This window comes from Tenrec ecaudatus, chromosome 15, assembly GCF_050624435.1.
Source record: "Tenrec ecaudatus isolate mTenEca1 chromosome 15, mTenEca1.hap1, whole genome shotgun sequence".
In the NCBI taxonomy this organism is placed as follows: domain Eukaryota; kingdom Metazoa; phylum Chordata; class Mammalia; order Afrosoricida; family Tenrecidae; genus Tenrec; species Tenrec ecaudatus.
This window is the reverse complement of record NC_134544.1, coordinates 105,607,798-105,629,366: the sequence shown is the minus strand read 5'-3', so window position 1 is coordinate 105,629,366 and position 21,569 is coordinate 105,607,798. Positions and strand designations below refer to the sequence as shown.

The 21,569-nt window shown below is 41.4% G+C and overlaps 1 pseudogene; it reads left to right on the top strand.

Annotated features, from left to right (window-relative positions):
• The first annotated feature begins 299 nt into the window (after positions 1-299).
• On the top strand, positions 300-19,947 carry LOC142427666 (COMM domain-containing protein 2 pseudogene; annotated as a pseudogene).
• Positions 19,948-21,569: the final 1,622 nt, after the last annotated feature.

Genomic DNA, 21,569 nt, shown 5'->3' with positions numbered 1-21,569 from the left:
TTTCAGACTACTTTGAAGGTCTATAATCGATTGAATGAAAATAAAATTTCATGAGATAGATGAAAACTAAAAATAAAATTTCATGAGAGAGGATGAATAAACACCTTTTTACTGTTCTGTTGTTTAAATTCAAGTTATTGGGTTCAAACGTAACAATAGGGGTCCCAAGGAGGCTGAAGCTAAGGCTCAGAGGAAGCACAGCAAGAAATGCCAGTGCAGCAGCAAGGAGACCTGACTCCGTGTGTGTGTACAAGGTGCTCAAGTAGGTCCACCTGGACTCCAGCATCTCGTCCAGGGCCATGGGCACCGTGAACTTGCTGCTCAACAACCCACTGGAGCGCATCACCTGCCAGGCATCTCAACTGGCACATTCCAAACAGCACTCCACCATCATCACTGCCCAGCACATCCAGGGGGTCGTGCACCGACTGCTGCCTGGCCAACTGGCCAAGAATGTAGTGGCCAAAGGCCACCAGCTCCAAATAAACTGTCCTTCAGCCACATAGTACTCAAAACCCACTTCTGTTTTCATGCCACAGAAAGGTCGAAAAATTTGGCACTATCTAGTTTTGGGTTTGTTTGTTTCAGTTTGGTTGTTTGACTCTTTGGCACACAGTTTATTTAGTTAGTTTTTGTGATGGAGATCTTTTCTCTTTGAACACATTTTGGGGCACTTGATCCATACATTCCACAATTGAACAGTTCAAACAAAAATTGTACAATCATTAGAATTATTTCATACCATTGTCTTCTTTCCCACCACGATTAAATCGCCTTTCAAATGACCTGTGTAGTCACCTTCTGTTCTAGTGCTCAGTTCCCTCCTTCCCTCATTCTTTACTCCCCAAATCCCCTCCTCCTCCCCAACTCAGCAACCCCATCCCCACCCCACAGCTGACATGCCTATAAGCCCTCCCATCATTTCTTATCTGTAGGCATCCACTCCTTCGGTGCTCCACCAACTGATAAACCCAACAGAAACTAACGAAAAGAAACAGTGTGGGAAGGATAAAACCATAGTAATGTACCGACAAAAATACAACCAGTAAAAATAGGGCCACCCTCAACATCTTAAAAGCCAGGGAAGACGTCTTTGTCATAATAGATCTTGCACCTAGAACAGACTCTGGTCGGGTCCAGAGGGAGGTCACAGAAGCAAGACCCCGGGGCTCACCTCTGAGAGAAAAAGAGGTGCCAGGAATCTCAGGGAGGAGGCGGCGCGGTGTGGAAAGGAAACAATGGGTGGGGTTAGGAGACCCGCAAAGCGACGAATCTGGGAACCCCGAAACCCAAAATCCCAGACTGGGATTTTCTCCTTTCTCCAACAGGGATTCCCACCATGAACCCCAAGCAACCCAAAAGCTGACAAATAGGACCGGCCTCGGGGACACCGCCCACCTCTGCCCATGAGCGGGGCGCAGGCAGCGGTTGGGGGGAGGAGACAAAGGGTCCTCGCAGACCGCTATGTGCAGCAGGGTCACCCTAAAATGGCCTACGCCCACACGCACGTCCCCGGAACCCCCTACCTGGGAGGGCTGGCAACAGGGTGCTCAGGCCGTGGGCGCTTCTCGGCACCACGTGCAGCATCCAGGTCAGCAGAATCTGCGATGTGAGCTGCAGTCCCGGCGAGGACACTGCCACTTCCGGCCCTGTCTGGGCATGACCCGGGGTGGGAGGAGCTTGCAGGGTCAGGGAGGAGTAGGGTCTCCGCCTTCACTTCCTCTCAAGGCAGCTCTTGTCCCGCCCATTTCTACCGCTGCACAAACCCCAGTGCCTGGCGAGGGATGGGCGGGGCCGGGCCGGGCGGGGCGCGGCGCAAAGGTGAGGAGGTCCAGCGCAAATGGGCTCAAGGCAGCACCCAGCGGTCGGAAACGATAGAGATCTACATTTGTTTTATGAAAAATAAAATTAACCAAATATGTAGAAATTATCAACTAATTAAATTAAAACCACATGCAAGTAAAATTTTGCAGAAGATAATTTAATAATGATTGCAGCAGTACATCAACAAGGAGCCTCCAGAAATGCAGTGTGGATTCACAAGAGAATGTGAAACAAGATATCATTGCTGACATCAGGTGGGTATTGACTGAAAGCTACCAGTTTTATTGTTGGGTTTTGTTGACTACGCAAAAGCATTTGACTGTGTGGGTCTCTGACAGGTATACTTATGTCACTTAAATCTGTCATAGATTTATGTCAACTTGAAGGTGTATGAAAGTGTAGTGGTGGAATACAACCCGTCGATCAGGTCACAGCCTGGTGATGCCTCCTGGGGGGTGTGCCCTTCTAATAATTAGAGAAACTTGGAACGTCCCTCTCTGCCACTCCATCTTCCTGCCAGATAGAACTCTGCCCCCCCCCACACACAGGGTGGCCCCACGTGGGCTGCTCAGCCTGAGAGCTATTTGTTTGATAAAGTGCTATCATGCCTTAGATCATTCACCTTCATGTCTTTTTATTCCTATCCTTAGTAATTAACATATCTAAAGTGCACAAGTATATGTATATAGTTCAATAAATTTTAGCTCTGTATACACATAAGTTTTCTATTGTTATGAAGAGTTACAGTTTTGGAAATTCACAGGGACAGTTCAACCTTGTCTCATAGGGTCACTATGAGACAAAACTGACTTGATGACAGTAATTCTTTTTTTGTGTACACATGTATGTATCATACAGTTCAGCACACCAAGTCCCCATGCATGTTTGAGCACTCTCCACAACCCCTCCCCATATTGATTATCTTCATCTGATAATGGTGTTATTCTGGGTTGCCTAGAGAAACAAATTCAGAGACTCATGTGTATAAGAGCTTTATGCAATGGAGATCCCCTCATAGAGGGGTTTAGGAGAGGAGACGGGTTAAATAGGGTGCGAGGTAGTACCGATGAAGAACACAGCTTTCCCCCAGATCCTGGATGCTTCCTCCCCCCAACTACCATGATCCGAATTCTACCTTGCAGGGCTGGATAGGGCAGAGGTTGTACACTGGTGCATATGGGAGCTGGAGACACAGGGAATCCAGGGTGGATGATACCTTCAGGACCAAGGGTGTGAGGGGCGATGCTGGGAGAATGGAGGGTGAGTGGGTTGGAAAGGGGGAACTGATTACAAGGATCCACGTGACCTCTTCCCTGGGAGAGGGACAGCAGAGAAGGGGGCGAGGGGAGACTCCGGATAGGGCAAGATATGACAAAATAACGATGTATATATTACCAAGGGCACATGAGGGAGGGGGGAGAGGGGAGGGAGGGGAAAAAAAGAGGACCTGATGCAATGGGCTTAAGTGGAGAGCAAATGCTTTGAGAATAATTGGGGCAGGGAATGTATGGGTGTGCTTTATACAATTGATGTATGTATATGTATGGATTGTGATAAGAGTTGTATGAGCCCCTAATAAATTGTTTAAAAAAAGAGCTTTATGTACTATACAATTTGTATATTAAGAAAACATTCCAGCCCCATGCAAATGAAGACCATAAGTCCGATATTAGCCCGTATGTCCAGTAGCAGACTGTAAATTCCTCTTTAGACTCATGCAAAGCATGGAATGACGCTGAGTGCAAGAAGATTACAGGCCAGTGGGTTGAAAGTCTCCGAGATCCATGTCAGTGGAAGCATCTCAACGCTGGCACATGGCTCCTCCAGCTCCCGGACTCTACAGTAGGTCCATATGTCCTGTCAGTAGGAAAGTCTAGCAGGAATTGGGTGTGTGCCCCACTTCCAGTGAGCTATTTATCTCTAGCTCCTCCAAATGAGGTCATCAAGCTGCGACCCTTCACTCTTTAAGAGTCTCAAGTTGACAACAGATTAGGTAACTACCACACGCATTAATCAAGCTCAAGGTGGAGTTACCTCACCTTACCACCTGTGGCAATGACAAGGTCACAGTCCATGTATGAATGATCTATACAAGCATCCCCAGCTGTCCACACCATAGTATCCCTTTTACCTTGTGAACAGAAGACAAAACAGTAACAAAGCTAGAAAAACTAACCCAGCAAGTTGAAACATGAGTGCTAGTTCAAACACCTGTGAGTAGAGCTCAGGGTGAGATCAACACAAACATCTCATTCAGAAGGGGCAAGTCTGCAGGGTGCACAGGATGGTTGAAACATACGAACCAACCCAGTCGAAGTAGCAGAGGGCAAGATCGTTATTGATAGTTCACTGAACTTGGAGTTATTCCCAGAAAGCAAGTATTAACATAGATTTATTTCCTATTTATTTCTGGAGTTTTCTTAACTTTTAACCAATAAGCTTTCATTACAACTTTATTAAGACATCATGCTTCCACCAGTAGACTGTTGTTAGCTTTCATTGAACAGGTTGCGAATCATAGAGACTCTACGTACAATAGAATGAAACAGTGCCTTGTCCTGCACCATCCTCATAGTCTTTACAATGTCTGATACCATTGTTATAGTCACAGGGTTCGTCCACCTTGGTGACCCTGTACTTCAACATCTATGAGGTCCTTTTCCCAAGAATAGTCCCTCCTGATATTGTGTCCAAGGTCTGTGTGAAAGAACCTTGTCTCTTAACTCCCAATGAGAATTCTGGTTGTCCTGCTTCTGCAACAAGTCTTTTTGAAGATATTATTATTTATTTATTTTAAGAGGGACACCACTAACTTCCCTTTCAATCTCTCCATTCAGGAACATTATTACTTAACATGATCACTGTTTTTTATCCATCTTAACATACAGTTTGGTGGCACTTTTGAAGACATCAGAGAAGACCACATTTTATTTAGTCTGTTAATCCAAAGACGACAAATCTGGGATGATTTCCACGTTCAGCCCCTTCGAACGCCTTGTGAATAATTGCCAGCCTGCCTTTAGGAACACAAGTAAGGGATGATTCTGGTAGTATATATATTGAGCTTGTATTCAGTTAGTTTAACTAGTAAAATTCGGAATCATGAAAGTTCATCATGTGCTTCAGTATTCCCAATATTTATTCAATTCATGCTTGTCTCATTCATATGCAATCCTTTTATGAATATCCTCTGTGAGGCCTTTGTATGAATTTGTGTAAGTATGTTTTGCAGGATAGAATCAATGGATGTTGGTTTCAGCATATTGTGTTTGTTAGTCCAGGTAGATTAGAGAAACAAATTCATAGACACACATATGTGTATAAGAAAAAGCTTTATACACAAAACTAAATTGGGTATTAAAGAAACATTCCAGCCCAGTCCAGATCAAGTCCATACACCCAATATTAACCCAGATGTCCAATACTAGTCCATAAATTTTTCATTACACTCATGCAGCTTAGCAATAATGCTGAATACAGGAAGATCACAAGCCAGTGGGTGGAAAGTCTTGTGGATCCAGTGGCGGTAGAAGCACCTCGGTGCTGGCAAGGGTCTCTACATGGCTCCTACATCTCCCAGGCCTCTGGCTCCATCAGCCTCTCTCCAAGGGGCGAAGTCTAGCAGGAAGTGTGTGTGTTTCACCCCCAGTGAGCTATTTATCTCTTTAGTGCCTACAAATGAGGTCATGAAGCTGCGACCTGATTGACAGGCTAACCTCCACCCCTTCACTCTTAAGTCTAAAATTGACAACAGATTATGTAACTACCACATTGAGTGTGCTTTTTTGGGTTAGGTCTGTTTATTCATTTCCAACTTGTAACAACCCTGTATACAAAAGAACAAAAATAATGTACATTATTGAGCCATCTTCAATATAATTCCTAAGTTTGAGCCCATTATTGAAGCTACTGTGTCAGTTCATCTCCTCATGGGCCTTACTCTATTTGACTGTCCTCTACTTTGCCAAGGATGATACCCTTTTCCAAGTACTGGTCTCTCTTGATATCATGTTAAAAAAAATGTGAGAGGAAGTACCATCATCTTGTTTCTAAGGAATATTCTGGATGTACTATTCCAAGAAAGATTTGCTTGTTCCTTTGGCCAAACCAAAACCACTAGCATTAAGTCAGTGCTGACTCATAGCGACCACCCTGTGCGTTTCCAGGACTGTAAAGGTTTACAGGAGTAGAAAGCCCAGTCTTTCTCCTGAAGAGCGTCTGCTGCTGGTGGTTCATCAGTTAACCTTTACTCTGCGATCCTCATGGTTGGTTCCTTTGACAGTCCATGGTAATTCCAATATTCCTCAATAGCACCACAATTCACATGCAATGATTCTTTACTATTCTTTACTCAATGCTCAACTTTCACAAGCACATGAAGCAATTGAAAATACCATCACTTGAGTTAAACTTGGTATGACGACATATGGCAGTACATTTGATTTAAGTAAAGACATGGTTACCCAATTTAGCAATATTTTTGGTCATTTGTATGTTGTCTGGCCACACTAGAACATTCCATTGTTTAAATATAGACTAATGTAGGTGTCATGAATCAGAAGAGATATGGCCCTGGTTTGTGGTGAATATTTTCATTTCTTATCTATTTACATAGCCATTTATCCTCCTTTCTGTTTGGCTGTTTGTTTCTCTCTCTAGTGATGTCTCTACCTATCACTGGGAATAAAAATGTCCTCAATCTGTGGCTGCATATACCTCCCAGAACAGACTACACTCTTGTGTGGATTAAGAGAACGGGGCAGTGGATAAAGAGAAGACTTCAGAAAAACTCTGGATTATCCTAAAGGCACTGCCAGCAGCATTGAGTGGGAGGAGCACACCCAGGGTCCTCACTTCATCCTGTCCACCTTGATGAACAAATGCACCTCCAACATGCGAATTCCTCTTTGGCAGCCAGATGAAGCCACAGCACGCATATGCTTAACAATGCGCAGTCCTCATCAGCCCGGAGAGCATTTTTTGGGTGTCATGAATCTTATCCACAAGAACATGAAGCATGTGCGGATTTTCCTCGTTCTAGTGGCAACTCTGGGTGGTGAGTGCTTCTGGGATTCCAACATCAAGTCTGTGGATGCAGCATCTGAGCACATGACTCACGGTGTTTCTCTTTATCCCCAGGTGTCCTGGCCCAGGTGCAGCTACAAGAGTCAGGCTCTGGACTGGTGAAGCCCTCACAGACCCGGTCTCTCACCTGTGCTGTCTCTGGATTCTTTTTAACTGGCTATTATGTGCACTGGATTGGCCAGGCTCCAGGAAAGGTCCTGGGGTGGGGCAGGGTATTAGCTTATGATGGGAAAACATACTATATATAATCCGTCTCTCCAGTCAAGAGTCAGCATCACCAAGAACACCTCCAAGAGCCAAGTTTATTTAAAACTGAGCTCTGTGAATCCCGAGAACACAGCCATGTATTACTGTGCTAGAGACACAGTAATGGGAAGTCAGTGTGAGCCCAGGCACAAACCTCCCTGCATCAGGCCATGGTTCCAGGCCACGCAAGAGAGGAGTCAGGGATGCTTTCCGCTCAGAAGCTGCAGTTTCCCCCACATTTTCAGCACATCTCTAGGGATTATCATGTATACACTCTGGGGAAACTTCATGCATCTGAATGTCTTCTTTTCATTGGAATGGGCTTTGTCTGTCTTTGACCATATATACAACAGAGTTCACAGTTATATGTCTTGATAAGATATGTCTGCAATTGACTGTACTAACTAGTATTTGTTGTCAAAGCCAGAGATATTCCAAAACACCAAACACCACCAGAGTCTATGCCAACTTACAGTGATGCTATTGTGAGTTTCCGAGACTATAACTGTTTACAGGAGTAAAAAGCCATGGAACGTCTGGTTGTTTTAAACTGTGTACGTGCAGATCTCAGCCCAAAGCATAACTACTTTACACAAGAGGGATCCTTAAAGAAACTTTAATGCTGGAAAAATCTCTCTTGTGAGTCCCAAATTTTCTCTAAGCAATCGGATGTATTCATTCATATATGCTCACACATGTATATTTATGCAATAATTTTAACTTACAGTGACCTGGATAATATTGTATGTGTTGATAGTCTTAGGTATGCTTGAATTGGCTTCAACTCACAGAGATCCTATGTGCAACACAATGAAATGCTGCCCGGACGTGCACTATGCGCACAATCATTCCTCTGTTTGGACTGATCACTGCAGCCATTGTGATAATCATCTCATTGATAGTCTCTCTCGTTTTCATTGACATTTTACTTCACCAAGCACAAGATCATTCTCCGGGGACTAGTTCCTCCTGATGACATGACCAAATGAGTGCAATGAAGTCTTGCTCGAATGCTTCCATGAAATATTCAAGATGTTGGACAACAGAAAAGTGGATAAAGGGAGATGTCAGTGTAAAATATAACAAAATAATCTACAAATTATTAAGGGTTCATGACGGAGGGCGGGAGCAGGGTTGGAGGGAAAAAAATGAGGAGCTGATACCAAGGGCTCAAGTAGAAAGCAATGATCAAGACAGTGTGTTCTGTTACAAATTTCCCGTTGTTGTGTTTCCCCACATAAAACATCTCCCCTTTCCCCCGGCATTGTTATCCGACCTGAGAAGAACCTTGTGTTTTGATTTGTTGTTGTTTTGTTTTTGATGCTGTTAAATGCCAGAGTGCATTCCAATTCTACGTGAGTCAATGGACAACAGAACTAAAGAATGCCTAGTTCAGCACCACAATCACAAGGACTCTTTTTGAGCCCATCGTTACAGCCACCGTGTCAGTCCAGCTCATGATGTAGCTTCTTCTTCACTGATCCCCTACTTTATCATGGAGGAGGTCTTTCTCAAGGGACTGGGAGGGATCATGATAATGTTGCATGAAACAAAGTCTCACTCTCCTTGATTCTAAGGAACTCTCTGGCTGTATTTCACTCGAAACAGATGTTTTTTTTATTGAAAGCCTGTCCACGGTACTTTCATCATTCTTTTTAACACCATAAGTCAAAGGTCATCATTTTTATGGCCTTCCTTATTCATATAATAATATTTAAAATTTTAACTTGGCTTCTAAAAGGGACATTTAAGAAGTCCTGTAATATGAGCCTGTTGGTGCAGATATAAAAAGGGCTATGGTGGTGCTGTGGGATAAGATTTGTTTGCTCACTACAAGGTCAGGGATTCAAACCAGCCAACGGTTCCCCGAGTAAGATGACATTGTTTATTGCTGTAAATAATTACAGTCAGAGAAAGCCTAATGAGTACTTCTTAGTCCTCTAAGGTTCCTATGAGGCAGAAAAGATGAAATCACAGTGGTTTGGTTTTAGAGAAAGAGCTTGTTCGTTTCCTAGCTCAGCTGCTTGCTCTATTGGTTTTCCCTCAATGCAGAAGAATGTCTGGGGTGTTTATAGCGCTCAGACCTCAGAAAGAATGAATTAATGCATACATTAGTGGATGCATATGTGCAAACCAAACAATAATGCTGCACTGGAACTCATAATTTTCTAATTGCAAATGTGGACTCTATGGAGCCTACTAATTCAAGGTATGCCTGTGGGTCACATCACTCCCATCTCTGTCACCCAACTTGTTTCAACAACCAGCTCTGGAGACACTTTCTGGTGGAGCTGTGGTGCCTGCGCATTAGCAAACTGTTCATAGTCCCTCACTCGTATCACAGCCAGGAACACTCATAGGCAAATGCCTGTTGTGGTTTGTTACTTAAATGAGGCCACCACCTTCACCACCCTGCAATCAGGGGATCCCAGAGACTTCTGAGTCAGTCTTTGATACAGAAATGTCTACCTCCTTTCTACTCCTCCTGATGTAGCTGGGTCTCCCATCAGGTCAGAGACCGGCAGATGCAGGTGGCCACAGCAGATTCAAAGACCCATGGATCCTTTAATGCTTGTTGTGACCTTGCTTATCCTGGGTCTATTTGATTTCTCTTTTTAAACTTGATAATTTCCATGTCCTTAACGATGGATGCTGGAATCTTGTTCAGAATTGCATTGTCATTACACATCGCTTAGAGCAGTGGTTCTCAACCTGCCTAATGCCGCAAACCTTTAACACAGTTCAACTTGTTTTAGTTACTAGTTCATAACTGTAATTTTACTACTGTTATGAATCATGAGATCCCTGTGAAAGGGTTGTTCGACCCCCAAAAGGGTTGTGACTCACAAGTTGAGAACCACTGTTGTAGACCACATTAACCGAAATAATTTTATTTCATAATTTTAATTTAAATCAGTAACTTTTAATATAACTTTCAATTTATCTCGTGACTTTCAGGAAACACTCAGGGATCATGTTGGGTGGAATCTCAGTCCAAAGGAGAGATTCAGGTTCTAGATCAAGGTCCTGGCCCTCAGCCTGTATGCATTCCTAGATTACAGCCAGGACAGCATGCCAGACTTAAGACAAAGCCATCTTGGGAGAAAAGGCTCCATTCATCTGTAGAGATTTTCAATCAGGCACTAGATAAGATCAGAAAAACCAAACAATAACATAGTAGTTAGAATTTTATCCTGCAAACTTTTATTCTTGTTTGCCAATTAACAGAACACAACTGCATCCAATTGGATTGTATTATCCTTGGAATCATATTTTCTGCCATCATTTCCACATTTCAGAATATTGGGAGGTTTAGTGCACCTTGAGGATGACTGACCAAATCTAACTCCAAGCAGCATTTATGACTGTTCTATGCAGGTTCACAGGGAATCAGAAATAACTACAGGACCCTAACAATTACAAAGGATCATCAAAACATTATTTGCTATGTTTGAGACTGGTATTGCAGTCACTGTATCAATGCACTTCCTTGAGGGCTTGAGAGAAGGAAATGTCTCCTCCATGGTCATTTCAGTCAACACATCCTATCTTCACATTATCAGACTGTAGTCTGAGGACACTGTCACCTATGACTATGCAAGAAACAATGAAAACTCACATCCTGAAAATGCCAGACACCCAGGACAAAGTGAATGACTTTGACAATTCATTTGCTGTCCTTTTTTCCTCTTCTTTCACTTAGTGGTTAAAGCTTTGTGAAAAAAAGCTTTTATTTCCTGAAAATAGTTTCAGTTTTGGGCTGTTAAATCAGCTCCACAAAATTGCAGGAAACATTCTCTAGGACTCAAATCATACAATTATGCCATAAACAAAATCAAAGTCAATTCTAACACATAGGAACATTGTAGACTCTGGATTGTACATTTTTTTGGAGGTAGACCCTTTAATCATGCTTCCCAGATGCTGGATTTCAGGTGGTCAATGCACTACCCACCGTGAACCCAGGGTTTCTATATGCTCATAACAATTTAACAAAACAAAACCAATCTAGAACTGTTTTGGATTCCATGGAGGTGATTCTGATTCACTGTGTCCCGTTGTGCACAGAGTAGAATTGCATTCCCATTTGAAAGGCTAAGACCTTTGAGAACGAACTCACTATACCTTTTGATAGCCGGGCACCATAAGCTTTGTTCACATTTGCTTATGCACCTGCTTTGTCTTCAGCTATTGTGTCAGGAAGGCGAGCATCATGGAATGCCAGTTTAATAGAAGAAAGTATTCTTTCATTGAGGGAGTGCTTGAGTGGAGGCCCAATGTCTATCTGGTACCTTAATACTAAACCTATCCATATATGTACACAGATCTATCTCCACATACTCATACATATATTTACATGCATACATGCCTTTATTTAGACCTCTCCATATGCCATTTACCTCCTAGCTCCTTCCTCTATTTCCTTTTGCTTTCCTCTTATTCAACGATCATATTCAGCCTTCATTTTGGTTTCAGTAATTCTTCTCTGTTACAGTACCCTTGGTCATGCCCTACCAGGCCTCCTACACCCTCTTCACCACCGATTTGGATCACTTGTTCCCTTCTCCCTGAGTTTGTTAACACCACTTTCTTTCCCCCAACCTCCCCCTCTCCCATGTCCCCCCTGGAACTGTCAGTCCCATTTGCTCCTCCAAACCAAAAAAATCTTGTCATTGTGAATGAGGGGGAGTGCAGAATGGGGACCCATAGCCCACTTGTAGGCAATTGGACATCCATCCCCTTAGAGAAGGGTCGCGGGGAGATCAGCCAGTCATGGTGCAGTGTAGTAAAAATGAAACATACAACTTTCCTCTAGTTCCTAAATGCTTCCTCCCCACCCACTATCATGACCACTATTCTACCTTACAAATCTGGCTAGACCAAAAGATATACACTGGTACAGGTAGGAACTGGAAACACAGGGAATCCAGGGTGGAAGATTCCTTCAGGACCAGTGGTAAGAGCGGCAATACCAGGAGGGTGGAGGGTGGCAGGGGTGAGGGTGGGAATGGGGATCGATTACAAGGATCTACATATAACCTCCTCCCTGGGGCAGGGACAACAGAAAAGTGAGTGGAGACATCGGACTGTGTAATAAATGACAAAATAATAATTTATAAATTGTCAAGGGTTCATGAGGAAGGGGGAGTCCAGAGTGAGGGGTAAAATGAGGAACTGATGCCAGGGGCTTAAGTGAAGAGCAAATGCTTTGAGAATGATGAGGGAAATGAATGTACAAATGTGCTTTACATAATTGATGTAAAGAACTTCTCTTAAGCTTGACTCATGCCCCATTTTAGAATTTTTAAAATGCTGTTCTGGCCTCTTTCATCACTAAAGTATGTAACCTCTTTGTCTACCACACCCAGTTTTGCGCCATCGCAATGTTTTATTATTCAAATGTCAATATCCTCCTGTTCTCAGAATGTGCACATTTTCCATACCCCATTCCACCCTGCCTCACAAAGTTAAAAAGATTACGCTTATCTTAGCGTCTGTAAACTGCTTGCTGAAAGGAATGTGGAATCCCCCAACCTTCCCTACATACACACTGAAAGCTTTATAATAGCTTCAACCACTCCTAATCGCCAAACCAACAGCGGTTTTTGCCCTTATAAACTCACCTGAATATAATTTTCAGCTTTGAGTAATTTAACCGAGATTTGAATCCTCCCAAAGGCCACCAGCTATAATAAAGACTCCCAATTTGGACATAAATAAAAATTGCATTACTAATGCACATTAGAAGACTACATGAGAAAAGTAAAATGAGAGCCCGTGGACAGGGAAATTTTTTTTTTTTAATCAATGGCACATCAGCCAAAGGGACAATTACAAATACATACAGAACTCTATATCTCAATAAGAAAATAACAAGAAACCAAATAAAAAAATGGGGAAAAGATATGAAAAAATTGAAGTACAAATGATTAATAATGATAAGCAAATGAAGTTCACATGATTAACTTCACCAAAAATGAAATACAGATGGTTAACAAACATATAAAAAATGCTCATGCTCACTAGCCTTCAGATGCAAATTCAAACCACAATGAGATAGTACTTAACCCCTGCAATGCAAGCCCAAAACAAAGAAGCAAAACAACAAATGCTGGAGAGGATATGGAGGGATTGGGATTCATATATACTGGCGGTGGACTTAGAGATACATACAGCCACTGTGGAAATCAATGTGGCACTACTTAAAATAACCAAAGCTTGAAGTCCCATTTGATCCAACAATACCACAATTAGACACCATGGAATTCATACACAAAGCAATATATTTTTAAAAACAACATACTAAAACAGAGGTAAAGCTCAGTTGAAAATAAGAGGAATGTTTAAAACTGCAAGATTTAAAATGGGTGAAAAAGGTTCTCAAAAGATAAAGGGTCATATTTTAACTTAACTGCATCTGAATAATCCACCTTCCAAAGAATTCTGCATGGGAGCAAGGCCATTCACATTCCTGTTCTATGGTCACAGTATTTCTCCAGTTAATGTAGTTAATATGGGTCAAAGGAATGATCAAATGTAAAATGAAATATTGGTCTTGGTATCAAGGTACATATGCACACAGGATGAGTCTATCAGGCTTTCCCAGTAGCTGTATTCATGATTTCCTGCAGGATTTACATTGCAGTCATACACTGTGACAGACATTTTGTTCAGCCCTTCTGTCCAATCACTGCGTCAGTTTATCCTATGAGCTTTGGGGAACATCAAAGAAAATATAATTGGATACTGCAGTAACTGCCAATCACTAAATGCATACGCACTGCCACATGCCCTGTATTCATATGGTTTCTCTGCTGTACAAATCCTCTATTGTCACATGACTCCTTTCGGGCTAAAGGCCAGCCAATCAGAACTACATTCGTTAAAATCCCAATGTAGTCTAGTGACACACTGAGAGAAACCAAAGAGGGTATTTGCAAAGTCACTATATTGCCAGAGCTTTCCTTCTTATTGAGTTCACTGGTATGAGATGTCACATGACTTCCTGTAGTTTCCTATCTTGAGTGAATTTTGTATGTTTTCAGTTTTGTGTGTTTCTGTGAAGAAAACTTAGAAGCACAGGTAAAAGTTTTACCCACATTCAATGCAGTTTCATGGTAACTATCCTACCTGAAATCATTGATGAGACATAAGTGTTTAAATTTTTTTAATGTTTTTTTTATGATTTAAAACTTAACAGAGTAAATTGGTTTTCTATTCAACAGTTCATACATTGATTGCAGTCCCCAAGATACACCAGCTTTCTTCCCACTTCTGCCCACTCCCTGTGTTTTTATACTATTCATCCTTTTGTCATGTTTCTTCTAGCTTTTATAAGTTTTTAGCCATAAGCAAATGCTGTTCCTTTGATTTTGTATGGTTGATTTTCCAGGGAGTGTATGTTATTCTTCCCCTCCAAGTCTATATATAGTTGGGCTGAAAGCTGAGTCAGAGGAGTGAGTACAGGTCCAAGAGTGAAACATCGCTAAAGGCCACAATCTGTAGATTCCAAGTTTCCAGCAGACCAGTAAGCCTGATCTATTTTATGGTTTTGGTTTGTTCCAATTTCTTCCACTTTCTTCCCCACTCGACACAGGACTCTCTTTTGTGACCCTTTTCAGAGTAATTAGCACTGGAAGCCGAGCACCATCTAGTTCTTCTGGTCTCACGGTTGTGGAGTCTGAGGTTCACTGTGTTCCATTCATCCTTTGGAATAATTGTCCCCATACATCTTCTATTCTCTTTATTCTTATTTTATGGTACTTCTGTGCTGTCTCTGGTGGCTAACAAAGAGCATGCAGGTAGGGCAGGTACAAGTGTCATCTGGGTGGGCACTCTACTGCGTGATATAGCTGTGGATCCAGAAACACTAGGTTCTGTTCTCTTTCGGGTACTGAAAACTGGAAGAGCAATGAGGTACCTATGCACTCTGTGGAAGTCTGGAGGGTCTTCTCCCCACAAGGGTGGTCATGCCAATAGAGGGACAGCAATGCAGAACATGGATCCCCATATGGTCACAATTGTCTGTTCCCACGCTTGGCCCAGGCCAAACTCTAGCACCTCATCCTCTCTTTTGAAAGCTTTGTTACACTAACTCCAATGAAAGGTTTTCTTCTTGGAAACTGTCTAATGTTTAAGGAAACCTGACTTCCACATATAAGATTTTTTACATTTAACTCATGCAAAGAGCTTCTTTTCTTTGTGAAATCTCTGGTGTACTGTAAGGCATCACGTCTGGCTGAAAGCTTTACCACACTCAACACCTATTAAGGTTTTTCTCCACAAAGAATTCATAGATGAGTTATGAGATGTGCTTTCTGAATGAAGCCTTTGACACATTCACTACAAACAGGGTTTCTCTCTCTGCATGGTGAGTTTTCTGATGAACGATGAGCTTATTCTTCCTGAAAAAGGCTTCCCACATTCACCACATACATGGGGTTTAGCTTCTGTGTGAAGTTTCTGATATGCTATAAGCTATGTTTTCTGGCTGAAAGCTTTACCACACTCACCACATACATAGCGGTTTTCTCCTGTGAATTTGTAGCTGAGTTTTGAGATTTCCTTCCTGAATGAAGCTTTTGCCACATTCACTACACACATGGGGTTTCTCTCCAGTATGAGTTCCCTGATGAACACTGAGGTCCTTCTATCTGATAAAACCTTTTCCACATTCACCACATATGTACAGTTTCTATCGAGTATGAGTCTGCTGGTGAACAGTGAGAGAAATCATCCAGGTAAAAGCCTTTCCACATTCACCACACACATAGGGTTTCTCTAGTATGAGTTCACTGATGAACCGTGAGAGCAGTCTTCCTGATATAGCCTTTGCAATAGGCACCACATACATAGGGGTTCTCTTCAGTATGAAATCGTAGATGAGTTTTGAGGTGTGTTTTCCGGTTGAAACCTTTGCCACATTCACCACACACATAGGGTTTCTCTCCAGTATGAATTCGCTGATGAACAGTGAGAGAAGTCATCCAGGTAAAGGCTTTTCCACATTCACCACATATATGGGGTTTCTCTCTTGTATGAGTTAGTAGATGAGTTTTGAGATATGTTTTCCGAGTGAAGCCTTTTCCACATTCATCACACACATGGGGTTTCTCTCCAGTATGAGTTACTTGATGAGTTTTGAGCTGTTTTTTGAGAATGAAGCCTTTTCCACATTCATCACATACATGGGGTTTCTCGCCAGTGTGAATTCGTAGATGAGTTTTGAGATGTGTTTTCCAGTTGAAACCTTTGCCACATTCACCACATACATGGGGTTTCTCTCCAGTATGAGTTCACTGATGAACAGTGAGGTTTTTCTTCCCGATAAAAGCTTTTCCACATTCACCACATACATGGGGTTTCTCTCCTGTATGAGTTAGTAGATGAGTTTTGAGATTTGTTTTCCGAATGAAGCCTTTTCCACATTCACCACATACATGGGGTTTCCGCCCAGTATGAGTTCGCTGATGAACAGTGAGAGAAGTCTTCTTGATAAAGCCTTTTCCACATTCACCACACACATGGGGTTTCTCTCCAGTATGAGTTCGCTGATGAACAGTGACCTCAATCTTCTTGAATGTTTGCCCACACTGAGTACATTCATAGGTCTTACCTAGTGTATCAGTGATCCGGTGCTCATAGAACACAGACTCCTCGATGAAGGTTGTCCCACATTTATCACCTGTGTGCGGTTTCTCAATTTCATCAGATTTCTGATGCTGATGGCATTGTGACTTCATGAGCCTAGATTGTTCACACTCAGGGAATTCCTTTTCAGTACAACATTGCTCTTGTTCAACATGGAGAAAAGTTTCCTCATCTTCACTGAGCACAACTGACTTCTGTATTTTATTGCTTCTATTCTGATTTAATTCCAGGATGATTAAATATGATTTTACGATTTTTTCATGTAAGCCAAACATCTCATCATTTTCCTTTGGAGGAAAATTATTTTTGTGCTGAGAAACAATACTTTCCAATGCATTAAATTTATAACACCGTTCTGTTCTGTCTATGCAAGTTTCATATTGCGAGTGCTCAAGCAAATGATCATCATCTTTGTGGATTTCTGTAAAGCAAAAGAACATTGACTCTTTTCACCATCTTGATTGACAACAGGTCTCTTAAAATATGCATTGATACAAAGTAGATCTTTAGTGACAACCCTTTTATATGAATAAAACACTATGCTTAATGTTTATTGCCCATTGGAGGTAACACAACAGTGCAAACAATCTAAATAGTTAACTTATTGTAGAAATCAGGTTGGCTATGAAAGTGATGAATGGACACAGATTTGGTATTTGCCTAAGAAGGAAGAAATTGAGACCAATAGACCACAGATGTGATAAGGCTTGCCAATTATTCAACTAAATAGACTGATACTGGCTCTTTTTAATTAGATAATCAAGTGGTTTATAAAGCTGAGATTGACAAATTAAAGAAGACTAAAATCATATTCATCATCAAAAAGTATATGGGAAGATCTTCCCTTAAGTGTAATTCTGTCAGCAGATGGTTAACATTCATATGCCTGCAAGTAAGACCAGTTACCAAAAGTGTTATTTAGATTTGTGCACCAACTGTTTAGCAAACAAAGTGTGGGGTCCAGTCCCAGAGTCAAAAGGCTCGTAGGAATAGCATGTGCAAGTAAGAAAGATAAAGCAGACAGCAAAAACGGGGTAGAGTGGCTTCATCTCCGATGCTGTAATAAGATAGTGAGGTCATTTACCAGTGAGTTTATATTGCAGCGAGGTGTGCGAGCCTCCAGAAAGCATGGACAACAGAACAGACAGATGTGAATGTGGGAATATGTTGAACTCTTTTAGAACACTTCATGATAAGTATCAGGCTGTGGGAAACAAGATCAAGAAGAGATTGGAGGCAGACCAATTCTTTATTCTCAGAATTAAAGATAGAATTAAAGATTGCAAGGCCAGGTATCTGGTTGGAGGGAAGCATTCACATTTGTAAGTTGGAGAAGAGCCCAAATTACATTCTCCTAATTAAAAATCATCCCCACAATATCCTTTCATTACAGTGCTACCTTAATGATACCTCATACAACACATGACTATTACCATCTGCGAGCAGCTTTAACTATAAGAGCAGATATGTTGTTATTGTTCTCCCTGCTCAGTGGATAGTTACTTCCCTCACTTGCCCTCAGCCTCAGCACTGGTCTTTAGTTGCTCACCCAATCACTTCAGGGACCTTCAGGGTAAAGCCACTGCCTACCTTGTTAAGTAGGTAGGCATCACTGTGAGTAAGGAGTGGGGGCGGGGCTGCATGCCCTGACACTATAAAAATTGGTGAAAGAATACAAAGCCTTTTTATGTCTGCCCTTCAATTATACAACCATCCCTTAAGACCCATCCAGAGGGAATTTAAGAGACAAAGTGATAGTTGATTGCTTGAGTGATAGCAACAAAGGGAACCTGATTGCTTTTAAAGCTAGGCATCTTTTAGCTGAGTAGCAAGAAGTCAGGTCCCTGTAGGAGCTATATTCTAACATCTTACTGGAGAGCAGTTGTGGAGACCACTCTATCTGGAGATTGTGCATTTCAGCTCTAGCTTTATCCTTGGGGCTTGGAGGTTTTCTTCTAACACTAATACTGGTCTCCCAAGCCATGAAGTCAGGAGTATAGAGGTAAGGTTGCTTACACTTTCATCCAGGTTCTGTTTTCCACGATAACGAAATTGAGGGTGGGAGAGGGAGGGAATACGGGCAGGTGATATCAAGGAATTCAAGAAGAAAATATTTTGAAACCATGGTAGTATCAATACAATTAACTAAATAAATATATATACATTAGAAAATTTTGCATACCTTTTGCAGCCTGACATTGATCAACCATACATACAATCATGTACACAGATGAATGTAAAATTTGGGAACAATATAAGTAATTGGAAAATGCAGCCTTAGTGACAGAAATGACACACAAGTTTACCGATAAAATTTTGAGACTAATGATGAATTCAAAGCAAATTTTTATTAAACAAAAGAAATGGAAACTATACATATGGATGAACAAACAAAAATCAAATCCACCATATCCATAGAAAGAAATGGTGGAGAAGCTCATTAGTCAAAACACACCCAAGGGTTAACTGTGGAACAGATCATCAATTGCTCAAATCCAAGTAGAAGTTAGGAAAAGTAGCTAGATCACAGAGCTGAGAGACTATGTAAAGAATAAACTTGAGGAATAAAAGACTGCTGACAGATCCAGCGCGCTGGCTTCCCTCACAGTGGTCACCGAGTTCGGGCGCATCGCGGTGGAATTCCTGCGGTGAGGGTCAAACCCCAAGATCGACGAAGGCGCCGCGAGGAAACTCAACGTGAGTAGGGACACCTTCCAGCATATTGTGGAAGGGTTAACATATCTCCTCAATGAGAGCTCGAAGCTCATGACTTCCGAACTGGATTTCCAGGACTCCGTGTTTGTTCTGGGATTCTCTGAAGAACTGAACAGATTGTTGCTTCAGCTTTACCTGGACAACCGAAAGGAGATCTGAACGATTCTGAGCGAATTGGCACCAAGGCTCCACAGTTACCACAGCCTTGAATGGAGATTAGATGCACAGCTCGCAAGCAGAAGTCTCAGGCAACAGATTAAGTCATCAGTGACGATAAAGCTACACCTCATCAGAATAGAGATCACACCACCAGAGTTCTGCAGACTGTACCAAGTGACCCTGTTCCATTTGGTGCAGCAGCTGGAACAAGCACTGGGAGAGATGAAAACAAAGCACTGTCGGAGGGTTATCCGAAACATCAAGTAGCACCATCAAGCTGAAGACACGGATCCCTCTGCATCGTCGGGGAATTGGGGATGACAGTAATTACTCTCCAGATTTTTTTTTAATTGTTGATGGTAATACATATCGATTAGATGAGATTTCTTTCTGTGCCAAGATACTGAGGACGTGGTAATGAACTAAAGTTCCTTTCCTGGTGCAAATTGTGTAAGATCCTTGACCAATTAAACTCTGTTTTGTATTTTAAATGTGTAAATAGGATTAAATCAAGTGGAAATGAATCTATACTGTTTATATCTTCTGTATATTTGAATGACTGTCCTGTTTTTGATACTTCTGTTGACTGGTTGATTTTCTTTATTATTTACATCCTCACTGACCAAAATTGAAAATAAATTCTGGGGATTTTTCTATTACTAAAAAAATAAAAGACTGCTGAAAGAAGACTAATGACTGAGAAGAGATGAGATGTGGGACAACACGAAAGACATCTTACATATGAAAACCAAAAGGCTACTCAAAAGACAGAAGAGAGAGAGCAATATTGAATATACTATGCATTGTTTGAATAACAACAAAAAAATCTGTTGGAACATACAGAAAAAAATGTTCTTTAGAAGCATCAAAAGTCATCTTTCGGGGTGGGCCTAAGGAAGGCACACTGCACAGTAAGGAATATATAGTAGATATGTGTTTAATGAAGAAACCAACAACTCAGGATGTTAAAATGTCCTTTCCACTTAAAAATTATCGGAGGAACAGAAATGTTTTTAAAATCTTACAAGTAGATACTATGCTCATACTTATGATCATACTTGCTCCAATCCTTTTATCTTTAGTAGTTTGAGTTATTAATTTTTGGATGGTGTGATATGTGTCTGCAGTGAATAAACCGAGCATTCGAAAATGTAAAAAAATAAAATAAAATCTTCCAAGTAGAACAAAATTGGATTTAGAGAGCTAAAGTATATCCTAAGCTGTTAACAATTTTCTTGTTAGAAAGGTGATTTTAAAGACCTGAAAATAACAGAAGCCATAAACGTGTTTCACCAACAGGAGCAAAATATGGAGAAACATGTCTGTTGAAGAATTCCAACAGAGAAGGCAATTTGACCATCTCTATAGGAAAATAGAAAGAATTTATTTCACCAGAATGAAGAAAACTTTAAAGAAACAGGAAAACAAATGAGAAAATGGACACTAAAACCTTTAGAGAAACTCCAAGGGGGAAGCTAAGGAAGCCCAAAGGAGACGGACTCATTCATGGTGGGAGTTCAAGAACCTAGACTGTGTTGCGAACAACAAAAGGGCAAGCCATTCTTACTCAGTAGGGGAGGAATGTGCTGTATTCCGAGGCCAGTTACAAAATCAGAGTTCTCTGTTTGGAGAGAGGCTTGCAAGATGGATTTTCATAGTAAGATAGAAGCATATAAAAAAGGGTAGGTTTTGAGAATCTTAAAGACAGAAAATTAGGGAAGCAAACAAACAGTACTATAAATCAAATAAATGGAAATCTAATCTCAAAAGCTACAGGAGTACTTCTCTCAACTTCTAGGAAAAGTGAGTTCTCCTATTCAAAGAAGTACACACTTTTATGCATTTTCCGACACCTGTCTTGGATGTGAGGCCTTCTACTACTTGAATCA